We start from the raw sequence: 17,506 nt of genomic DNA, 5'->3' as shown, positions 1-17,506 counted from the left end.
CTGAAAGGAAATCTAGGGGAAGACACCTTGGGGCTGTCTTCATCCTGCCCTGCTGGCCCAGTCCTTCACCCCTAGTCCTTGGCTCCTCCTCTGAGTTCCAGGCAGCCTAAGCTATTGGCCAAGATTTCATAATAAGTCTCTGTGTCATGATTTGGGAGCCGGCTAGAAAGAGAAAGACTCGCAATACCTGATACCCAGCAGATCCTAAATAGTTGATACAAGGGCTGCAGGAATTCTCTGCAACGTGACTGCGAGGACCACTGAGACCCTGAGCCAAATGAGGCTGTGTGTATGACCAACAGGGAGCTGTCTTACCTCCTTCCCTGTGACTCTTTTCCTCCTAGAACAACTGACTCCATGATGGAAGTATTACTCAGGCCATACAACACACAGACAGTGCCATCTGCCGAAACGAAGACATAATCTGTCAAAATCCATAGTTCTAGGAAAGCCTCTAAATGGGCCAACCTTGCTTTTTGGCTCCCACAGTTCCACTTCTGGCTAACTGTTGTTAAGTGAAGTGTGTCCAGCCAGAGTATGGTTTTGTATTTAAAAATTCACGCCAAGAAAGGCTCAGTGGTACACTGAGAACCCTAACACCCAATGTCACCGCTGGCTGTCTAATGGAGATCCTCTATTGGTTTAAACCCATGTCCCGGCCGTCTCCCCTGGTGGATGCCCCACAACACCTTGAGGCTGACTGTGTCCTCTGCATCTCGACAGGACTCAGTACCCACCTATCATTCCTGCCTCCATTTCCACCTTCCCTGAAGATGCTGTGGCCCATCGGCAGGTGTTGTGACAGATACATTTCTCGGTTCATGAGAAGCAGCATGCATTGGGATAGCATCCATATCTGCTGGGGATTCTAGACTCCCTGGGCTTCTCAGGTCAGGTAGTTGAGAAACAGGTACTGGGAGGAGGGTGGGCACGGGCTGGGGAGAGGGCTCAGCCACTCAAGGGTGGCTCACAACCAAAACTATATGTGTAAAGTAGGCCCTAAGCGTGACACAAAGGGGGGTGTCAACTCAGTAACCATTTTATTAACATTCTCCAACATTAGTGCAAACCCCCACAATGGTCAGACTATCAAAACAGTAAATAAAGAGCAAATTCATAATGATGTTTGCATTACTCGTCTCCCCCTTGCTTGAATCTCAGACCTGAAATCAATAAAGTTTTATTCACAAAACCAGGTAACTACTCCATGGTAACTAATGATTAATGATTATATTTTCTAAAAAATATTATGCTGAACTTTCACCTAGATGGTTGAGCTTTCTGCCTTATGGTTTTTTGTTTTTGAGTTTTTTTGTTTTTTGTTTTGTTTTGGAGACAGAGTCTCACTATGTAGCCCTGGCTAGCCCAAAGTTGGTTATGGAGACCAGGCTAGACCTGAACTCACAAATATTTGCACGCTTCTGCCTCTCAAATACAGGGATTAAAGGTGTGAGCCACAGCACTCAGCTAACGCCGCTTAAGTTTTGTCCCAGGTGAGTGGTTTAATCACTTCACCCTATTTGGAGGTGTCGCAGGTCTACGGTTGCACAGGGACGTGGAATGTCCGCAGTGCCTGGACATCCGGCTGAGATACCAACAGGATGCCTGCTTGGGCACCAGACCAGCGCTCTGAGTGAAGTGTTAAATGACACCTGGCTAGCGGCTCGACCTTGCCAAAGTAAGTAATAAACTGCCAGGAGCACATGCCGCCAGTTAAATCGCATCTGGCTTCCTGCCAGGTGTTTCTAGAAGCAACATCTTCCTCACTTGTGGCTGCTGAACTCTTCCCGCCCGGAGGACAAGGCACATGATGTTTTCGTCTCCCATAGCAAAGCCACACAGCTAGAAAAGACATAGGTGGTTGGGTTTCTGCTTAACTCGTTCCAGTGACCCAGACATATCCCCTAGGTGACTTCTGGGCCCAAGACTCTTAGGTGACCCAAGGCTCAGCGTTATAGATCCGTTTTCTGTCCTGGTACAAGTCAAATGGGTGCGTTTGGCTCCCGTCTCCCCTGTCTATCTATCTGAAATCAATTTCAGTTCTTCAGGGAAACCCTCACCAATACCCACAGTGCTCACTTCCTCTACCTCAGAGTCTGTAGCCCAGTGTGCAGGTTAATATGATGAACACTGAGTCTGTGCTCTCTCTCTCTCTCTCTCTCTTTTATTTTTTTAAATATTTTATTTATTTATTATGTATACAACATTCCTTCCATGTATGCTTGCATGCCAGAAGAGGGCACCAGATCTCATTAAAGATGGCTGTGAGCCACCATGTGGTTGCTGGGAATTGAACTCAGGACCTCTGGAAGAACAGTCAGTGCTCTTAACCTCTGAGCCATCTCTCCAGCCCCTCTCTCTCTCTCTCTCTCTCTCTCTCTCTCTCTCTCTCTCTCTCTCTCTCTCTCACACACACACACACACCGGCGGTGGTGGTGGCAAATGCTTTTAATCCCAGCAGAGGCAGATGAATCTCTGAGTGTGAGACCACACTGGTCTATAGGGTAAGTTCCAGGACAACTAGGGCTACACAGAGAAACTTGTCTCGAAACACATGCACACGTGCACGCACACATGCATGCACGCGCACACAAGAGGACTGCAGCTGAGTTGATCCATGGGTGGCAGGGGGTAGAGTAGGGTGGTTTGGGGAATTTCCATAGAGAGATATGAGCAGACATCAGTTCCTCCCACAAAGGGCACTGACCACAGACTAAAGAAACTGTTCCATCCCAGCCGACTTTTGAGAACTGACTTCACTGGAGTCTCGGGTACACAGGTAAAGGGTTAGTCATAGGAGGGTGAGTGACTCTCAGGCTCCTCCACCACCGATTACCCATCTCATCATGGATGACAAATCACAAAAGCTACATCCCTGGAGTTCCCTGCCACTCCACCGAAGAGCGGCTGCTCCGTACTAGCAAACATTCACTGCTTGTAATCTTGGAAAGGAACCTTGGGAGTCTTGTAACTTCTGAACTTCCCAGGTCTTGGCAGTTTGGGGAAACTTGAGCTTTGTATATTTTGTTAGTTTCCTGCCTTAAGGATTTCTCTCCTCCCTTCAGGAGGGATTGTTTCAGTTCAGAGTAAATAACTACACAACACTCCACCCCTTCCTTCAGCTCTCACACTTTTCTGCCTTTCTTCTGCAGAATTCCTTCTGTTTAGATAGGGTGGTACAGATGCCCGATTGTTTCCTTCCTCTTAAGGCTGAGCATTGGGCCACTGTGGCACACAAGTCTCACAGCTGGACCAGTTACCAGTCTCCATGGTAACTCTGAACTTCTGCAGAGGAGGGGAAAGGGATTCCTCCGTGGCTAAGGCAAGCAGCAATATTCCACAGATGTAAACACAAGCATTTAGACAGCTCTCTGAAAGGCATACTAACGTTCATTTAATAAAACAATCATATTTGCATCTGTACTGGGGCCTATGATCTCCTTTGACTTACAGCACCAGATGTGGTGAGTCTTTCCTGAGAAGCAGTCCTAAGTCCATTCAGAGAGCAATGGGTAGGACCCATAATGGTTGGGACAGTGTTGCATAAGTGGGGACATCTTGCCTGACTATGTTGACAGTGTAGCTCACAGGGTCCAAATGGAAAAATGTCTGTCAGAGACCACTCTCTAGCAAGCTATACAGTGCCTTCTGGCACTGTGAAAGCCAGACAGTAGGAAGAGAGCTTCTAATTAGCTTAGTTGCCGCATGATTTCTTGATGCCCTGAACCAAAGTGTGTGGTGTCACCGGCATTATAACATCTGGTTCTGGCCTGCATCTAACAGCTGTGATAGTAGCGTGGTTTGTGGGGCCTCAGGCACTCTCCCGACTCACAACCTGTAATGAGTTGACTCACACCTGGTTTGTAAAAACAGACAGAAGACTATGACATTTTATGAAAGTGACACTTTAGGTGGGTGTGGCGACATGTGCCCTTAATGCCAGCATGTGGGAGAAAGAGGGCGGTAGATCTCTGTGAGTTTGAGGTTACCTTGGTCTACATAGTGAGTTCCATCCAGGCCAGTCAGGGCTACAGAGTGAGACTGTGTTTCAAAAAAAGAAAGCAGAAATGTTAGCAACGATCCATATAGAGTGAACGAGCCCATCGATTGTTTCACCAACAGAGCAGCAGTAGATGCAGCTGCAGGGACAGGAGACACCAGCCCAGCTGGCCCTCCAGAAGGCATCCAGCCGTCCCCCAACCATCACCTGTGGGCACTCCCGTGCTTCCACAGTGCCCTGTGCACCTCCTGCCCCCACTCCACCCCAGGCTAGGCGGGGTAGGTTTGTCCTTGCCTGAGTGGCAGGCATGAAAAACCTGTGCTCTTGCTTGCTGTACCTGCCGCTCAAGCTGGCTTTGCGGGCTTAACAGGCTCTGGGCTTGTGCCGTGACCCTTGCCTCTCATTTAGCTACATGTGATTGTTGATCGGGTGAGTGTTGATGGAGCCCTGGGCTGAATACATTCTTCCAGGGGAGAAATGTGCACAGCATACTCTGACGGAGTCACTGCTCGCTCCTGGGACAAACTTAGTCCTGGTCGCCTACAGCACCACGGTGTCATTCATTCCTTCTTTCACACCGTTGGTGTGTATGCGTGTGGTTGCTGGGGGCTTTTGCGCCTTTCGAAGCCTCACGGAGCCCACAGTCGGCTGTCAGATTCCTCCCTAGGAACTCTGTCTTAATCCCACCACATTTGCTTTAAGTACCCGAGACGGACCCAGCATCTGCTTTAGCACCTTCCCACCTACTTGGCCTGCCAGGCTGTGTCATTCAGATCTTTAGTGCCTGTTGGGAGCGTAGCCCGAAGATCCTGGTACCTCTAGAACTCCAGAGAAACCAGGAATGATGAACATACAGGATTGTCTTTCCATTGCGAAAAATGAAAAACCTGGTCTTCCAGCCAGGAAGCTGAGAATTGGAAACGGTTGACTTCCTGCTGATCTGTTGGGCCAGGGCACTATCAAGCTCTTACAGCCAAGACCAGAGGAGGCTACTAATCTAAATGACCCTGATAGCCAAAGGGCTCCCCCAAGCCCCCACAACTCAGGCCAGAGGTGGTTAGCAGCCCAAATGACCTCTACACTATATGGCTGAGACCAGGATAGACCCTCCCCATCGTGATCCGGGACCAGCCCAGACCATAAATTATTTCTCTGACCAGAGGGGAGGCATGGGAATAATTGAGGCACAACTCACATGACTTTATCCGGAGGGAGTTTTCAGGGATCTCTCAGGAAATCCTGAGTTCACATCCTGAAAATTTCACCCGCGTTTATTCTCCAAACAGCCTTTATACCAAAATTTAAACTGAGGGGGAAATTCATTAGCATTCTGTTTCCTAGGTAGCCGGGAGAATGACACCTTTCTAGGCCCAATTTGTCACGTCTTCCTGTCTTCCTGCTCTGTATGCCTGCTCTGTCACGTAGACTGAATTAACACCTCTTTCTCAGGTGACCTTCCAAAATTACAGAGAAGGGGCAGAGCAACATTAGCATATCCTGACCCTTTGTTTAGGATGGCATCAATTTGTCTCAAAGGGCTAGGTGACCACCTTCTGTGTGGCAGGTGTAAGCAGTGGCCTGAAATTCTGGCCGCCATACAATGTAGAAATATGGGCCTGTATAATACGGCCCCACGCCTCCCTTAGGCCCTTAACCTAGCATGGGTAGCCTCTCTCTAGAACTGCTCTTCTTGGAGGAAATGGCATGTGCCTGAGTCGAGTTTCAACGTAATTATGTTTCTTTGTGCACCAGGGATTGTATTACACAAGGAAATGGTTTTTCAAGTTGTACTGGGCTTAAATACATCGGGAATGAACCGCTGTCTATCATTAGACTCCCGAAGCCTGGTCCAGGTTGATGAAGTCCATCTGCACCGAGTTTTCATTATCTCTTCGTGAGGTTCACTTCCCTGTGTGACACCTGCAGGGACCCCCCCCCCAGCACCTGTCAACCTAATTGGCTAATCTGTGCCATTCAGATCTTCCAGAACCTCCCCTACCTCATGAAGATAATGTTTCACCCCAACCCAGAGGTTCCTTCCCGTGTGAGTCAGGGTTCTCTAGGGCAACAGCACTGATAAGAATGATCCCTGTATACACAGAAAGGGGATTTACTGGAATGGCTTACAGGCTCTGGTCCAGCTTATCCAACAATGGCTGGCTGTGAGCAGAGAGTCCAAGAACCCGGTAGCTGCTCAGTCCACAAGACTGGAGGTCTCAGCTGGTCTTCAGTTTGTGCTAGGATCCTGAAGAAGTCGGCTCTAAAGCTGGTGGAGGAGTGGACTTGCTAGCAAGGTAAGAACAAGCAGGCAAAGAGCCAGAAAACATAGAAGCTTCCTTCTTCTATGTCCTGACATAGGCTTCCAGCAGAAGGTGTGGCCCAGATTAAAGATGTCTTTTCCCAACAGAAAAGATCTGGGTTAAAGGTGTGTCTTCCCATCCCAAAGATCCAGATTAGAAGTGGATCTTCTTCCTTCAAATCAAGCAAAAATCCCTCACAGGTGTACCCTTCATTTTTAGATTTAATGTGTATGAGCGTTTTGCCTGCATGTATGTATACCACATGGGTGCAGTAACCATGATGGCCAGAAGAGGGCACTGGATCACCTGGAACTGAAATAACAGACAGTTGTGAGCCACCATGTGGGTGCTGGGAACTTGAACCCAAGTCCTCTAGAAAAGTGGCCAGTTCTTTACCATTGAGTCATCTCTCCAATCCCTGAATAATTTTCTTTTTGTAGACCAGGCTGACCTTGAACTCACAGAGATCCACCTGCCTCTGTCTCCCAAGTGCTGGGATTAATCTTCATGTGTACACACAGTTCTATCTGACCCAGTGAACTAAGCATCACACGCTGCCTGTCATTCTGCTATTGTCTTCCCATCCCTGACATTCATGGGACCTCAGCTTGCCATCACCACCTCATCTGAGCCCGGCGATCAGTGGTTTCCTTCATATTGCCTGAATTTCTACAACCTTCGTCTCAAGGAGGGACGGGTGGTGCTATCACCCTCTTCCTTTGCTTCTGTGCACTCAGTCGGAGTCCCCCAACCCCCTATTCCACAACCGCACACATCGGGATGTAAGAGCATCAATCCCTGTTAAAATGCCTTCCCCGACGCCAGCAGCTCAGCTGCTGAGTGTTCCTGTCATTAGTGAAGATTCACAGGGCTGGAGAGGTGGCTCAGTGGTTAACAGCACCGACTGCCCTTCTAGGGGACCCAGATTCCAGCCCCAGCACCCACAGGGCAGCTTACAACTGTTTGTAACTCCAGTTCTAGGGAACACAAAACTTCTCATGACAGAAACACTAATACCCAAGCCCTCCATCCACATGCTGTACCATGGATTTTCCTTTCCTCCATATTAAAGGTTGGACCAGAGGTGAATCTTCTACCACTTTTATTTTGCTTTTTACCTCCTTATTGTCTAACTCTTCCAATGGGTTCCAAGGTTTTGTATATGTGCATATGCACCCTGAGTGCAGTACCCGCGGAGGCCAGAAGAGGGAGTCAGATTCCCAGAAGCTGGAGTTACAGGTTGTTGTGAGCCACCAATATGGGTGCTAGGAACCAAAGCCAGGTCCTCTGTAAGAGGAGCAAATAATCTTAACCCCTAAGCTATCTCTCCAGCCCCAATAAATATACTTTTTAAAAGTTAAAGTGGCTTCCATGCAGGCCAAAGACTAAGATGAGGGCCTCCATTAACCCTGGGGGTTGGGGAAGACGAAGAATCATTCATGAGGACAGGTGCAAAAGGGAGGGACATACATATAAGGAGACACCCCAGCAGCCTGTCCCACCAAAGTCTAGACAGACTGTTCCTGATGTCCCAGCAGAGGGCACTCTGAATGCACCAGGAAGGTCACAGAGGCCAAGAGCTGGGAAGAGGAACCCGTGGTTTTCAACTAACTGAAACATTTCCAAAGAACTCCAGGTGTTAAGACCCAGGAATCAATCAGCCATCTGAGAAGACAGAACTCCATTCCCGACCCGACCCATGAGCCAGAATGTACCTAACCTTAATACTGAGGTCAGTTCCCTGACCTTGTTAGTGTTTGTTTGTATTACCCTGGAGGCTGGACTTGCTGATTCCCAGGGAAACTGCCAGTTCTCATGGGAGAGCCCCAGCACATAAGAGATGGATGCCTCAATCTGGAGGCCTTGAAACTGACACCTGAAGGCAGCAAAAGGAAAGATCATAGGGAAAATTATCCTACAGATAGGAAGAAACCATGCGTGCACAGATGTCCAGTTGCCAGGCAACCAACCATCGGATATGATGATTTCATACTGCTGATACAATAAGTATACTTTCAATTACTAGTCATTTTTTTTTCTGCCACATCGACCCATCAAGAGACAAGGTCCTACTGTATAACTTGGGATGGCCTCAAACTCACAATTCTCCTGCCTCACAATCACAAGACTGGGATTACGGGTGTGCACCACCCTTACCAAATGTACTAGTTACTTACTATTAATTCCTGAGGACTTCTAATTCGGGGAAGACTCCTCCTTCTTGCTCTGAACAAACATCATGGCAACCCTTATAACTCTGGGTTCATACCCACCCTCCATTGGCAACGCCACAGGCGCTATCAAAACTGGGTCTGTGATTGGCTGTGTGCTCAGTCCTACACTCTCAGGAGACAGGGTGACAAGAGCCCTTGGCAAGCCTAAGAATCCTGGCTCTGGACCTGCAGCCACCATGATCACACCCCAGCCCAGTGGGAGCCTCTGCCTGAAGAGGCATCTCAGTTCAGGATAGCGAGAAGGGTGTCCAGAAACCTATCCACTTCATCTTGACAAAGAGGAGGTCAAAGCTGAGGGTGGGGCTCCCCGGAGGCCTGAGGAAAGCTGTTTTACTATTACATGTAGAAGAACAAGGTGTCAGCCGGGAGGTGGGTGGCGGGCACAGTCCTTTAATCCGCAGTGACTACGCGGGATGGCATAAGGCAGAGCGGTATTGCTCTGAGTTTGAGGCCAGTCCTGTCTACCAGAGCTAGATCCAGTAGCAAGGCGCTAGAAAACTACAGGGAAACGCATGTCTCGAAAAAGCCAAAAAATTAAGGAGAAGGGAGGAGGAGGAGGAAGGAAAGGAGGAGGAAATGAGAGGAGGGAGGATTATGTGAGAGAGTATACTCAACTTCTCATCCTCCTCCCTCCGCCTACCTCCCAGAAATAAGCCCGAAGAAGAAGAGAATAAGCGAATAGAAGAAGAAAGAAGAGCAGGTTGTCTCCCGATGTGAGTCCCTGCCTGGCACAGGTGAGGAGGGGAGACAGAGAGACCCGCATGGTGTGGAGATGCTATCCTTCACAGAACTGCGCTGGCTAGGGCCAAGGATGGCCGGATATTATAAGTAAGCCTTCCTGTCTCTGCTACAGGACTAACAGGACCACCGAGCAAATCTCATCAAGCAAATCCCATCTCTTCCTCCCAACCATGTATCTGAGGGAGTTCAGAGTAAACTGACTCTCCCCATGTGAGAGTGGCCCGTGTTTGATAGTTAAAGAGAGAGTACCAACACTGACTTGGGAACTGTCAGCCAAAACAATGATGCTCAAGCCCAGAGGTGACCTCTACATAAAAGATCCTTGTAGTTGGCATCAGGACAGCGACTCCGCTCAATCCGGAGTGAAGCCATCCCGCTGGGGTAGAGTGATGTCTTTTTGTGGGTTGGCTGAGGAAAAGCTTACCCTGAAGGAGTACACGCATCTTTCCAAGTGTTTGTGGGACGTTTGTGTAGCTTCAGATGAGCGTCCATTCAAGCCCTTTGCCCTTTCTTTTGTTTCTTTGTTTATTTCAGAGCTGGAGTTGTTGGCCAGGATCCCTTGTGCTGGGAGCTGCTATCACCTTTGTCTGCTTTTTCAAATGGGGTTGTTTGTTTGTCCTACTAGTGAGCTGAGGGAATTCATTAAGTTATGAGTTTTGGCTGGTTAATTCACCGGCTAATTAACAAATGTGTACATGCATGTTTATGTGTGTTTATATATGTGCAGGTGCAATGTACATATGTGCCCATACATGTGGGGATCAGAGGTCAACTTTGGGTGCTCCTCGGGAGTCACCCATCTTGTTTTGGGGGTCAGTTGTTTGTTTCTTTGGTTTGGTTTTTCTTTCTTTCTTTTTTAAAAATATTTATTATGTATACAATATTCTGTCTGTGTGTATGCCCGCAGGCCAGAAGGGGACACCAGATCGTACTACAGATGGTTGTGAGCCACCATGTGGTTGCTGGGAATTGGACTCAGGACCTTTGGAAGAGCAGGCAATGCTCTTAACCTCTGAGCCATCTCTCCAGCCCCCTCGTTTTGTTTTTCGAGACAGGGTTTCTCTGTGTAGCCCTGGCTGTCCTGGAACTAGCTCTGTAGACCACACTGTCCTCAAACTCACAGAGATCCACCTGCCTCTCCCTCCCAAGTGCTGGGATTAAGGGCGTGTGTCATCACCATACCAGGCCAGGCCTTGTTTTTTTTTTTTTTTTTTTAAGAATTACTTTGTGGGGCTGGGGAGATGGCACATCAGTTAAGAGCACTGACTGCTCTTCCAGAGGACCCTGGTTCAATTCCCAGCACCCACATGGCAGCTCTCACCTGTCTGTAACTCCAGTTCCATGTCTTCTGACACCCTCACACACACAGACATACATGCAGGCAAAACACCAGTGCACATAAAATAAAAATAAAGTAGTAACAACATTTACTTTTTTGGTGTGTAGGTGTGTGTGTGTGTGTGAGAGAGAGAGAGAAAGAGAGAGAGAGAGAGAGAGAGAGAGAGAGAGAGAGAGAGAAAGCCAGAAGAGGGTGTCAGATGCCCTGGAACTGGAGTTATAGATGGCTGTGAGCTGCCTAATGTCAGTTCTGGGAACAAAATTTGAGTCCCCTGGAAGAGTAACATGTATAGAGGTTAGAGGACAGCTCTTGGGAACTGGCTCTCTCTTCCCATCAAGTCAGACCTGAGAACTGAATTCAGCCATCAGGTTTGACTGCAAGCGCCTTTTATCCATGGCGTCTGGCATCTTTCCAGCCCAGAGGGACCCCTGTTCTCTCACTCCTACTCCTTGGGCCCTGAAGCCAGGAGAAAAACACAAGGAAGCCAGAGAGTGTGCCTCTGGAGTACAAAAACTACAGTGACTGGGGCTGGAGAGATGGCTCAGTGGTTAAGAGCACTGCCTGCTCTTCCAAAGGTCCTGAGTTCAATTCCCGGCAACCACATGGTGGCTCACAGCCATCTGTAATGAAGTCTGGTGCCCTCTTCTGACCTGCAGACATACACACAGACAGAAAACTGTATACATAATAAATAAATAAATATAAAAAAATACAGTGACCGGCAAATGTACCTGGATCCTGACCCTGGACAGTCAAAGCTACCAGGGTCCCTGGCCAGGTGACCCCTGCCAAGTCCCCATGAGGTCAAAACTCCTACAGAAACCCCATCTGAACTTCCTGGGTTGGTTGGAAGGTGGATTCCACCCACAACTTGCAACCTGCCCTTCCTTCCCAAGCTTGATTCTTCATCTGTCCCTGCCTCACTGCCCAAGGGACAAGAACTTACTGTGCTTCCCTGCCTCACCCTCCAAGTAATCTGCCGTCCCTGTCGCAGGAGGGTGCGGCAGCTGGCTACAGGGTTAGAGGGAGTGGAGCAGCCTCTGGCCTCTTTAGGGCACAGGAGAGGATGACTGGGCAAGTTGCTCTGCCTCCAGAGTATCCCTGCCACCCTGTACAGAGTGCCTGTCCCTGATGCACAACCCCTGCTGGTGATCTACAGGTCCCTTCCTGACTGTGTGGCTTCAGTGGGGGCAAAGAGCAGGAAAACCTGTGCCCAGCTTCCAAAGCCTGGGGTGCCTGAGGACTGTGGTACCTTGAAGTGGGGGTTCTCCAAAGCAAGTTCCTGTCTTTTGGGGATAAATAGCAAGGCTGGGCCTGCCTAGGTGTTTGGGGCTGTAACTGTTGGGACAGAAGGACAGGCAGAAAGACCGAAGGTCATGTGCAGACATATGTGCTTGCCAAGTGACATCCGTACTATGTGAAACAGTAGCTGCAGCCTGGGCCTTGCACCTCATTTCCCAAAGCAGCCTCTGGCGTCTCTGTGAATGCCAGTGCAGAGGCAGGAGGACTGAGTTCCTGCACACGGACACCACCTGCCCAGCACCACCCTGAGGTTCGTACTGATAGGGTAAAAAGTTTATCAAATTAGATGGAGATGGGAGACAGCTCAGTGGGTAAAACGCCTTCTGAGCAAGCATAAGGACGGGGGTTTGGATCCCCAGAAACCCAGGAAATGCCAGGTTGGCTGATGGCCCACCTGTAATTCCAGCCTCAGAAAGCAGAAACCAAGTATCTCCCAGGGCAAGCTGGCTGTCTAGACTAGCCTTACCAGTGAGCGCTGGGTTTGATAAAGAGAGCCTGCTCTGAAGAATAAGGTGGAATAGCCAAGATTCCCACATCAGCCTCAGGCTTCCACGCCATTGTGTGCAGGTGCAGGTGCACCCAACGCAAGTGTGCACTCATACATGAGAAACATGCATACATGAGAAACATGCTTACAGACATGAGAAACATGCATACATACATGCTTACAGACATGAAAATGAGACAACTTCGGCCTGGGGAGATAACTCAGCGCTTAAGAGCACTGGCTACTCTTCCAGAAGACCTGGGTTCAGTTCCCAGCACCCACGATGGAGGCTCACAACCACTTGTAAATCTAGTCCAGGGTTGGGGGCTCCAATGTCCTTTCTGGCTTGGCTTTGAGGCCAGTCTTTCCTGGCTAGGGCATCCCTGAGAGTTGAGGTTAACAGCTCCCTTGGTCCAACTTCACCCCCACTTAGAGAAACTGAGAACAAAGAGTCTTGATTCTGTTTTCTCCGATTCCCAAGTATTCACCAGAGAGGGTCCGTGATCTGTGGCTACCAACAGGAAAGAAAGCCAGATCACCTTGGGTCTTAGGTTCTTTTGTCCCTTGGGAATCACAGATGGAACACATTAAAATTATCTTTGTGCTCAGCCTAGAGCTGATTGGGGGAAAGAAACAGACCCCTGTTCCAAGTTTAGCTGGGGGATGGAAGGAGTGAAAGGGGTTACAGAATGAGAAAATGACCCTTTCCAGTTAGTGTGAATACTAGTTTTTGTTTGTTTTGTTTTTCTTTTTTTTTTAAATATTTATTTATTTATTATGTATACAATATTCTGTCAGTGTGTGTGCCTCAGGCCAGAAGAGGGCACCAGACCTCATTACAGATGGTTGTGAGCCACCATGTGGTTGCCGGGAATTGAACTCAGGACCTTTGGAAGAGCAGGGAGTGCTCTTAACCGCTGAGCCATTTCTCCAGCCCCTTGTTTTGTTTTTCAAGACAGGGTTTCTCTCTGTAGCCCTGGCTGTCCTGGAACTCACTCTGTAGACCCGGCTGACCTCGAACTCACAGAGATCCGCCTGCTTCTCCCTCCCAAGTGCTGGGATTAAAGGCGTGCGCCACCACCGCCTGGCTTACTTTTTATTTTACATTTATCTTATTTTATTTATTGTTATTGTTCGGGAAGGGTGTGTGTGTGCATGGCATGTGGGTAGTAGTCAGACAATAACTTTCAGAAGTCAGTTCTCACCTTCCAATGCAGGTGCTGGGGATCAAACTCCCAAATTCAGGTTTGTGCTGGAGGCATTTTCTCCTCTGGAGTCAGCCCAAAACCACTACGAAAGAGTGTTGTGGAATATTACTTTAACTATGTAAAAATGTGTTACATTTGTCTAACAATGTAAAGACATGTTGGTTTGCCTGCCTGAGGCGCCTGATGGGTCTAATTAAAAAAAAAAAAAAAAAAACTAACGGCCAAAAGCTAGGCCAGAGAAGGATAGGCAGATCTGGCAGGCAGAAAGAATAAATAGGAGGAGGAATCTAGGGAGGAGAGAGAAGAGAGGGATGTGCTGAGGTCAGCCAGCCAGGCAGCCGCCAGCCAGCTGCCAGCCAGCTAGACACAGAGTAGAATATACAGAATGAAAGAAAGTTAGAAACCCCCAAGGCAAAACATAGATGAAGAGAAATAGGCTCATTTAAGTTATAAGAACTCATGGGACAAGCATAAGCTAAGGCCAAGCATTCATAACTAATATTAAGTCTCTGTGTCATGACTTGGGAGCTGGTTGGCAGTCCAAAAACAGCCCAATACAAAAGAGTATGAGAAGAGCTAGCATAGGCTAGCACAATCAAGGTGGCTGGACTACATCTTGAAAAACTGATGTGATTTCTCTTGAGCTAAGAACTTGCGGACCAGAGCAGCAGAGGTCCTAAAAGGGACCGGATGGAGCAGAGCGGGGGCTGAAGAATCACAGGAATGTATGTGTGTCATGCTGAAGTTCTGGCAGCATGAGAGGAGGCAGCTCTCCTACAGAAGGATGAATCTGCAGGGGTGCCAGAGGACACTGGGGGTCCTCAGAGCTCACACAAGGGTCCCTATGTGCATAGCCGAAGCCCTGGCTCTGTCTGACCTTGGTTTTGGGGCCCTGGAGCAAAGATCTCCTGAGGTCTGGAGAAAGGGAATGCCAAAAAGAGACAATCCTAACCCCGACAGGACTGAGGAAGGTTGAGAGCACTGAGTATAAAAGGTCACAGGCACCTGTGCTGTGCAAGCCTGATAAGGGCGCTAAGCGAGATTTCTCCATCTAGAGTGGAGTGAGATTTTGTTTGTAATCTAGCAAATAAAACTTGCCTGAAGATCAGAGTGCAGAGCTGAGCCACTAGTTAGCTATAGAGGCCAGGCAGTGGTGGCACGCACCTTTAACCCCAGTACTCCGGAGACAGAGACAGACTGTAAATTCAAGGCCACTGTGAATTCAAGGCCACCCTGGGCTACACGATATTGAATCAGTCTAAAAGAGAAACAGAGCTCACACAAAGATGACCCCACTATATGGATCCCATGCCTTTAATGCTAGCTCTAGCGGGGGTGGAGACAGGAGTGATATGGCTAGGTGGAGAGAGGACTAGAAGGCACGAGGAGACAGGAGCTCGGATGAGTCGGGAATTCAGTCGGAGAGGCAGTCTGAGGTTTCCTAGAGACAGGACCCCGCCCCTTTCTCTGATCTCTCAGCTTCCACTTTCTACGTCTGACTCAGGTTTTTATTACTAAAAACAATTAAAGTTCATGCTACACTAGAGGCCTGGTCATAGGAGAGCAAGAAGGAACCAGAACTGGTCAGTGAGGAGAGGAAACTGTGAAGGGCAGGAGGAAGTGAGCAAGGCTTGTAAAGTGGGGAATGAGCTAATACAAAGGTTTAGAGGCCAGGTGAGTTGGGGGCGGGGGCTGGTCTTGGGGAAGGGTGTAGAAACTTGACCTTGGGGTAGAGCGCTCCCAGAAGCACCTGTGGCTTTTCCATCGGCTCTAAGAACAGAACTAAGAGAGGGCAGAACCAGTTTTCTGGGGCAGCTGCCATCTAAGGCGCCCCTGCCTCTGCTGGGAGAAAGATGGCTCAGGGGTATTGCTGGTGCTAAGTGTCCCATGCAGGGGAGTGGAAGGAAGCAGATGATGCCTTCATCCTGGACATAGGCCCCTCACACATCCTGACGCTGTGATGGATGGGATAACCATCTAGGCAGAGCCCCTAGGTCCTCTATGCACGGATGGGGTTTGGAGCCTGGAAGAAGACAGCTTAGGGTAGATCCAGCTTAGGTGAACCATGGGCCACTATGCCATAGGCATACAGACCAATGTGTTTGTTTCTTCCCACGTGGTCAGAATGTGCTGACTATCAACAGAGTCACAAACAGTATCAGCGTCACTGACTTCACTCCTGGCGTCACCCAGAGCCTGCAGCACACCGCTGTAAGTCCTTCGGTACACTCTAGCTGCGGTGGCATGGGGACCCACACACGTGCCACAGCGCTGGGGTGGATGCCATAGGACAGCTTTTAGGAGACGGCCCTGCCCTCTGTTTCGTTTTGAGGCAGGATCTCTCCTGTCATTTCTGCTGCTTCTCCACAAATTTCAGGCTAGCGGGTCCCCAACCTTCTCCTTCTGGGGAATCCTCCTGTCTTTGTCTCGTATCCAGATGCAGTTTGAGTAGCAGAATTACAGATGCAAGCTGCCAGCTTTTGTTTTTAATCACATTTGTTTATTTGCATATGCATATATCAGAAGCAACTTTTGAACATTCATGCTCTGTTTTCTCTTTCTTCTATCTGGGTCTCTGGGGACGAAGCCATTGGTTTTGGCCACAAGAGATTTTACCCACTGAGTCATCTCGTGGGCCAAGTCTTCTAACTTTTCATGTGGCCTCTGGGGACCCAACCTCAGGCCGTCGTCAGGCGTGCTGACCAGCACTTTTACTCTCTGAGCCGCCTTCCCAAGCCCTTCCGGTCTACTGATAGCTGTAAGACTCAAGTTATGCCAGTTGGTGGTGGTGCACACCTTTAATCCCAGCGTCTGAGAGTCAGAGGCAGGAGGAGCTCTGAGTTTGAGGCCAACCTGGTCTACAGAGCGAGTTACAGGACAGAGAAACCCTGTCTTGGTGGGGGAGGGTGAACAAGTTGACTCACATTAGGGGCTGGAGAGATGATTCAGCAGGTAGGAACAACACTGACGGCTCCTGCCGAGGACTTGAGTTCAATTCCTGGCACCCACCGCAGTCAGCCCATGATTGTCTATAACTTGAGCTCCAGGGAATCCCATACCTCTGACCTCCATGGACACATGCACTCACGTGTAGACACACATTCTTAAAAATAATACAAATAGTTCTGGGGAGTGATGGTGCACTCCTTTAATCCCAGCACTCGGGAGACAGAGGCAGGCTGGTCTCTGTGAGTTCGAGGCCAGCCTAGTCTACAAAGTAAGTTCCAGGTCAGGCTCCAAAGCTACAGAGAAACCCTATCTCGAAAAAACCAAAACCAGGGGCTAGAGAGATGGCTCAGCAGTTAGGAGCATTGCCTGCTCTTCCAAGGGTCCTGAGTTCAATTCCTAGCAACCACATGGTGGCCCACAACCATTTGTAATGAGGTTTGGTGCCCTCTTCTGGCCTGCAGGGTATATACGCAGACAGAATATTGTATACATAATAAATAAATATTTAAAAAAGAAAAAGAAAAAACAAAAGCAAAAAATAAACCACAAATAAATTTTTTAAAAAAAGAGTCAGGGCCGGGCGGTGGTGGCACACGCCTTTAATCCCAGCACTCGGGAGGCAGAGGCAGGCGGGTCTCTGAGTTCGAGGCCAGCCTGGTCTACAAGAACTAGTTCCAGGACAGGCTCTAGAAACTACAGGGAAACCCTGTCTCGGAAAAAAAAAAAAAGAGTCAGCCATTTGGTGGTGGCACACCCCTTTAATTCCAGCATTTAGGAGGCAGAGGCAGGTGAATTCAAGGCCAACCTGGTTTACAAAGCAAATTTCAGGACTGAAAAAGTCCTTTCTCGAAAAAAAAAAAAAAAAGAAAGAAAGAAAGAAGAAAGAAAACTCAAGTTACACATCACATTATACCTCACAGAACACACAGGCCACAGTCGATCTTGA

Source organism: Arvicola amphibius, chromosome 4 (genome assembly GCF_903992535.2).
Source record: "Arvicola amphibius chromosome 4, mArvAmp1.2, whole genome shotgun sequence".
In the NCBI taxonomy this organism is placed as follows: Eukaryota; Metazoa; Chordata; class Mammalia; order Rodentia; family Cricetidae; genus Arvicola; species Arvicola amphibius.
This window is presented reverse-complemented; position numbering follows the sequence as displayed.